The following is a 6,534-nucleotide window of genomic DNA, read 5'->3' as shown; positions in this document are numbered from 1 at the left end:
CCTGTGTCTGTCGTTAGCCACTCCCAGGGCCACTGCAGCTGGGGTTGGGGTGAATGCCGCTCTGTTCCCTCCTCTTTGTTGCCTTGTACAGCCCTGGGAGAAGCACCCCTCCCCCCACCCCTTCCCTAGTCCCAGCCTCACACCCTTCCTTCCTCACCGCCATGGGAACCTATCCCTATTTGTTACATTGTAAAGTGGGTTTGCTTTATGCAAATTTGATTTATGCATGTTCTCTGGTATACTCGTACAACATAAATTGAGGAAAACTAGTATTTTCAGTTGTTTAATCCAATCTAAATTTAAATATCTTAAGCAATGAGGATTCCAATTCCCCCCTGTGCCTGCCTTTGGTTCTCTCTCCAAGTTACAATGTCTAGCTAGACTGACAGTTCATCTGAACTATTTTAGATGACCAGAACACTTACTTGTTCCATAATAACTGTTTTTTCCATTATTCTGTTAGCATTTATCTATATCCAAGGCTGTGGTACAGCTTTTTGTTTTATCTTATGAAATGTTTAATATAAATTTTGCACAAGACAACAGAATTTAAGGGGTGAAATTTAACAAAACTAAGGGCCAGAATGAACAACATATTAAGGACTTGTTTTCTTTCTATTATGATTTTGAACTTGTGCCTTATCTGAAAACAAGCTCTTCTTTTCTTTCTAAATCATTTTGAGGTGTATTGCTTATGATAAAATGTCTGATTCTAGGAGCATTGATCACTGGTGACAGCCAGTTGTTTTGGTTTTTACTGTTCTCTCCTCTTTTGTTTGTGCTAGTTGTTGAAAAATGTGTTTGTTTGCCAAAGTTTGTTCTCTCAATGGTACTATAAAAATATGTTGCTATAGTTGTCAAATTACTCTGTCTCATAAGATAAGGAATGGTATAAATGTTCCAACAGCTCCCATTTTGAAGGGGAAAAATCTTTAGCTTAGATTGATTGTCAATGTAGTTTGCTAAGAAAGCAAACAAAGTATCGAAATACAAGTGTCACATATCACATTACAAAGCTAATGGCACAGGGATAATGGGAATATCAAGAAGTATGAGGCATGGGAGCATGTTGTAGATGGTTTTCATTACAGGGCCTTTGCTCTCAAAGTGACCATAACAAATTTATCTTCAAAGAGGAATTAATTCTGAAAGATTATAGGGACTAAATAGGCACTTTTTGTGAGAGAGGACAGCTATAGGCTAGATCAGTAGCTTAAGGATCTGCCAAGAGGGGAAACAGGAATAAAAAAAAAAAAAAAAAAAATCAGATTTCAGCTAACAGCTTGGGAAAGATCACTTTTATGTCTGGGGGTTAGACAATGTACTAGAGGCAAGAGTCTTTGGTGACATCTTTTATTGTACGAAATGCATGCTTTGGATAGACGCTGAACATGCTTCCAGGCACCAACTGTTAATTTGCACATTGTTAGTTGAAATTTAGAATGGGGGGTCACATGGTCAAAAATAATCAAGAGGATCATTGAACACAGTCCTATTTTTTCAGATTAAAAAGACTAGCCATATCAAGTTGATATAATTCTCTTCTCAGGCTTTAGAACATTGTTACTGTAAAATAAATACATCGCATTTTGCAATTTGTAATCCAAACAAAACAAAAGAAATTATGGACAATTCTCATAGTACCAGGGACAAAAAAAGAACTATACATACAGAATTGCACTGAACTGTAAGTAGCATTTCATTTCATTCTATTAGAAGCATAAAGCAGCATGTTGATAAGAAGAACATATGTGGAGATTGAAAATAAAAAAATCAGAAATTTGAATTTTATTACCACAGAAAGCAGAAAATACTTCAAGGAACAACTTTCCTATTTGATTTGTGAGTAATGGAAGCATTTGCATTATATTATTGTTATTGTGTTCCTTTATCACTTTTATTGTTGTATTGCAGTATAGCCCTTTGAAGGTCTGCCAAATCACTGCGGCTTGCTCAAATGCAGGGTTGCATTTTAATTAAGCTTAGCAAAATATTCATTGAAGTGCTGAGCCTGATTAGGCCAGTTGTCCTGATATACACACAGAGGGCATTCTGTTCACTTATTTTAATAACTGCAAAAGGCAATTAATAGACTTCTGTAAAATTATAAAACATAACTAACACAGCTTGTCATCACCTCCCTATATCTAGAATTCTAGCCTCTTTGCTTTTAGTCAATGTAGCTAGAGAAGCATGATTAAGAAGAGAATAATTAAATAATAGAGAATAACTAAGTGTGAATAGTTTGTTTTTAAGACCAATTTCAAATAATGTATACATTATTTTACAAAGTTATTTCCCATAAAAACATCTTTATCTGGGTAACTGGGGTTTCCCTTGTCCTTCTAGAATAATATGTAATTTCTGTTAAGTGATGTTTCACCATAACATCTGGTTTTTTTCTTATTTTTATCACAGACATAATGTTAGAAACACAAAACTGTCATAGGTCTTAATATGTTCATAAGGAATTGGGAAGATGGAACTGGCTACACACTTAGCAAATTTGTAGACCACACCCAATTGGACACTTTGGATGGTGGGATTAAGATTCAGAATGACCTTTAAAAACTGGAAAATTGGTCTGAAATTAATCAAATGAAAATCAATAAGGAGAAGTTCAAATCCCCGCCCTTTAGGATGGAAAAATCACATCCACAAATACAGATTGGGGAATGACTCACTATGCTGCAGTACTGCAGAAAAGGAACTGGGAGACTGTAATCTAAGTATGCATCAACAGTGTGCTCTTATTGCAAAAAAAGGCACTTGTATGTGGTAGTCCCACTTGCAAGTCAAGGGAAGTAATTCTCCCACTGTATTTGGAGCTGTGGAAAAATTAAAGAATCCAGTGGGGTACCAAAATGATTAGAGGTTTGGGAAATGTGATTTAGGAGAAAAAGATAAAAGAACTAGGATTATTTAGCCTAGAGAAGAGAAAATTGAGGGGATGAATCGGGGATATGATAAATATCCAAATACCTGACAAGGGTGGTTAGATGAAGGATGAAGAGAGACTATTCTCTGTGGCTGCAGGGCACAGGAAAAGGAGAAATGGTCTTAAATTGGAGCAAGGGGAAATTTAGGTTGAATATTAGAAATAAATTTCTTACTACAAAGGTGATTAAGCTCCGGAACAAGCTACTCTGAGAATTGCACACTTCTTTAGGATGGTAAATCAGGGATGATCCTGCTTTGAACAGGGACTGTACCAGATGACATCCTGAGGTCTCTTCCCACACTACATTACCATGATTCTATAAGCCCCTCTAGGGCTAAGTGAAGACAGTCAAAAAGCCCAAGTCAAAAGCCAAGGATCCAGTCTCCGCAGGTTAGTCTAAAATGCAGAGATTAAAAGCAAGTAAGCAGACATTCATTTTTGATTCAGGAAATGCAACCACATGCCTACAATGGCTCAGGTCAGAAGCCACTGGACACTGGAACACGCTTCCCAGACTACCAGCCACTGCAAAGGGAAGGGACTAAAGCTCCAATGCTTTTCCCTCCACCATGCTTGAGCAGAGGAGGCAAGGCCAGGCCCCATCCTGAGGTAGCACGCTGGAGGGTGGGGGTTTAAGTCCCCTCCCTGGCCCACATGGGACCGCAGCCCAGGTCTGCCTGGGTTGGGGGGCCGTGCCTGCCCCTACGAGGCTGAGGATGGGATGGGTGGGGGAAAAGGTAGTGGCAGTGAATTCATAAAAGCTCCAACAAAAATAGTCTTTTCTCTGAAGCAAGCATGTATTGAACAAGGAAATTTGCAACCTCAAGCATACAACAAAGAACAACCAAAAATCTTTGCCTAAACTAAGATTAGTAAGACATAGTGAGAGCTCACACAACTTAGTGTAACTTAAAATGGAATGTAATAAACCAAAAAGACAAAAGCCTTGCATAAATTTTATGTAATCCTGAAGGCAAGGTGTCTTCTTACAGTCAGGTATTAAGAAAATCCTCCTTGGGGAATCAGCAGGTGGTCTTAGATTTTGGAGTGGAGGTCCCATAGGTCTCATCTCGACTTGGGTTTTTACAGGGGCATTTGCACCCCTTTCCCCCCCCTTGGGTGCCTTTATGTTAGTATGCTTGTCACCTATAGCACCTTTGTCAGGACTCTCATTAATTCAAGGTGCATCTACATGTCACTGTGGCAACATTGTTATTCAACTGTGATTTAGTACTTTTTTGGAAGTACTAAATCATGGCTCAGTAACAGCCCATAATGCATTGTACACCTGGTGCACAGTTATTTTTAGCAGCTACTTCATCTGAGTGGTATGTTATAATGGGGGCGTGTGCCACTATGGCAACATAGCTGCTGGTTACATGTAGACATGGAAGCTATGACAGCATAGTACATTGCTACGGTGACATAGCAGCATGTGTAGATGTGTCCTCTTGTCTCTTAAGTATTCCAGTCTCCCACATTTTACATTTTCTGCTTCATAGTGTAAATGTAGTTCTCTCCGTTCTTTGGTCATACCAGCCACACAGCCTGGGACCCTCTCCTATTCCCTTAGCTCTGTCTCCAGCACATACATGTGATGATTGTGCCAGGTCTTTGCCAACACCTCCCACCTCTCATTCTGGTCCTGCAGGTCTTGGCCTTGTACTCACAGGTGGCAGGGGTCCTGTCCCTCCAACCCTGGTTCACCAGCCTCTGGGGGAGCTGAGGGGAATTACACCTCCTTCCCCTCCCCTACCAACTGCTTGCCTCAGTCTCTGACAGAGGTGGAAGGGAATGGAGTCTGTTGGTCTTCTGCCAGTTCCCTGCCAAGCAGACCCTAGCTGGGGTCCTGTGCCAGTGGGAGAAGGGGTCTAAACCCCACTCCCTTCCCTCCACCTGAGCCTGTCTGCCCACATCCCCTGCCCATTCTGCTCCAGCGGGGAAAAATCTAGCAGGGGCTGACTTACTCCAGCACCCCACCCCCCCGGCAGACCCAGCTGCAGTCCCCAGCCAGGTTTCCCACCCTCACCCCCACCACCTTGGCAGCCAGCCCTCACTGCTGCGGCTAGGAAGCAGAGGGCCGGGGCCAACCCTGCTCTTAGGAGTAGACAGCACATCCCATCCCTGGGATGCTGGGGGTCTGATTTAACTTGAACCAGGAAGGGATATGGAACAGTATTTTCATGAACCGGTTTGATCTAAATCAGTTAAGTCTGATACTACATTTAACCAGGCATTGGCAACACATTGAGGGTTCACGTGGGTGCACCCCCTGAGATTGGTTGTGCACTCCCTGGAAATGCCAGCCATGAAACCAGAAGTGCACTTCTGGTTTTGCTGCTGGCTCACCAATTGGATGCTGGGGGACCCCCCTGTTGGCGATCTGGTGCCCCCTCAGTCTTGGGAGGCACCAGTTGCCCATGTAACCAGATTTATTTTAAAACAGTTTCAGCCATTTTGAAACTGGTTTAGGTGGACTGAACGTCTGTTCTGTTACAGGTTTAAATCAGTTTCTGATCACTTAAATTTTTTTGTGTGTAACTTCTGGCCCTAGCCTAGATATTTGGATAAAGGCACGATAGGATCTTATGCACCATCCACACAATTGTGCCTCCTGCCATGCCTCACATGCATGATGGTATTGTGGGATCCAGCATCAGATTCTATTATGCCTTATTGATGTTACTGGGGGAGCCCAGGGTTGCCCTCACAGGCTTCCCCCAGCACTGGCAAATAGAAAGTTTCTGTAGTGGCATGTCCCATAGCTGATGGGACTTGCAGCTGTGATAGTGCCCATGGTTTCCAGGATCAAGCTGCATACCAGGTCTCAGCAGTGCCAGGAGCTCCCAGCTGCAGGGGGAGACCCTGCTACATGTAAAAATTAAAGCTGGACAGAAATCAGCTATAAAGCTATTGCACATTATCCAGTTCTAACTTTATAGCTGGTTGGACCTTTTCTGGTATTATAGTTAATTTGCACATGTATCCAGTTTAAAGTAATTGCACAATTAACCCCATTATTGCATGATACATGTAACGTGCAGAGGGGGCCTATGATTCATGTTATACAGTTGGAAGGTGCCCTGTACATATCTAATCCTTTCTGGGAGATGTGATAACTTGAAGAATCAACGAGTCCTCCCTCTATTCTCCATTAAAACACTGGTAACTTTACATGTATGCTGTGTAAGGGTTTGTCTGGCATTTGGTATACTGGAAGTAGTTGAGCTTTTGCGAGTATATTTGTGTCTGGTGAGAAGAGTGAACAGCAGTGTTTATGATAGTACCAAAACAAAGAGAAATTGATTAGTTGATCTAATCAGATAAATCCCTTTATTTATCCATTCATCCTCAAAGCATAGGGTAGAAAAGGGATAGAATATAAAGGAAAAAGGGGAGATGGAGACTCGAGGAATAAGGAAATGAGACTTGTTGGCACCCTACACAGTAATACCATCCAAACTAGTGGTTCTTAGACCCAAATCACCCCTTGGAAAATGCTAGCTCTTCTGACAGCTTTGAGCTATTTTCAGAATGGGAGGTGGAGAAAGGGAGGAAGGGGGTAGGAGTTTGGTCTGTGGGTTTTTCAATTC

This window comes from Alligator sinensis, unplaced genomic scaffold, assembly GCF_000455745.1.
Source record: "Alligator sinensis unplaced genomic scaffold, ASM45574v1 scaffold348_1, whole genome shotgun sequence".
Taxonomy (NCBI): domain Eukaryota; kingdom Metazoa; phylum Chordata; order Crocodylia; family Alligatoridae; genus Alligator; species Alligator sinensis.
This window is presented reverse-complemented; position numbering follows the sequence as displayed.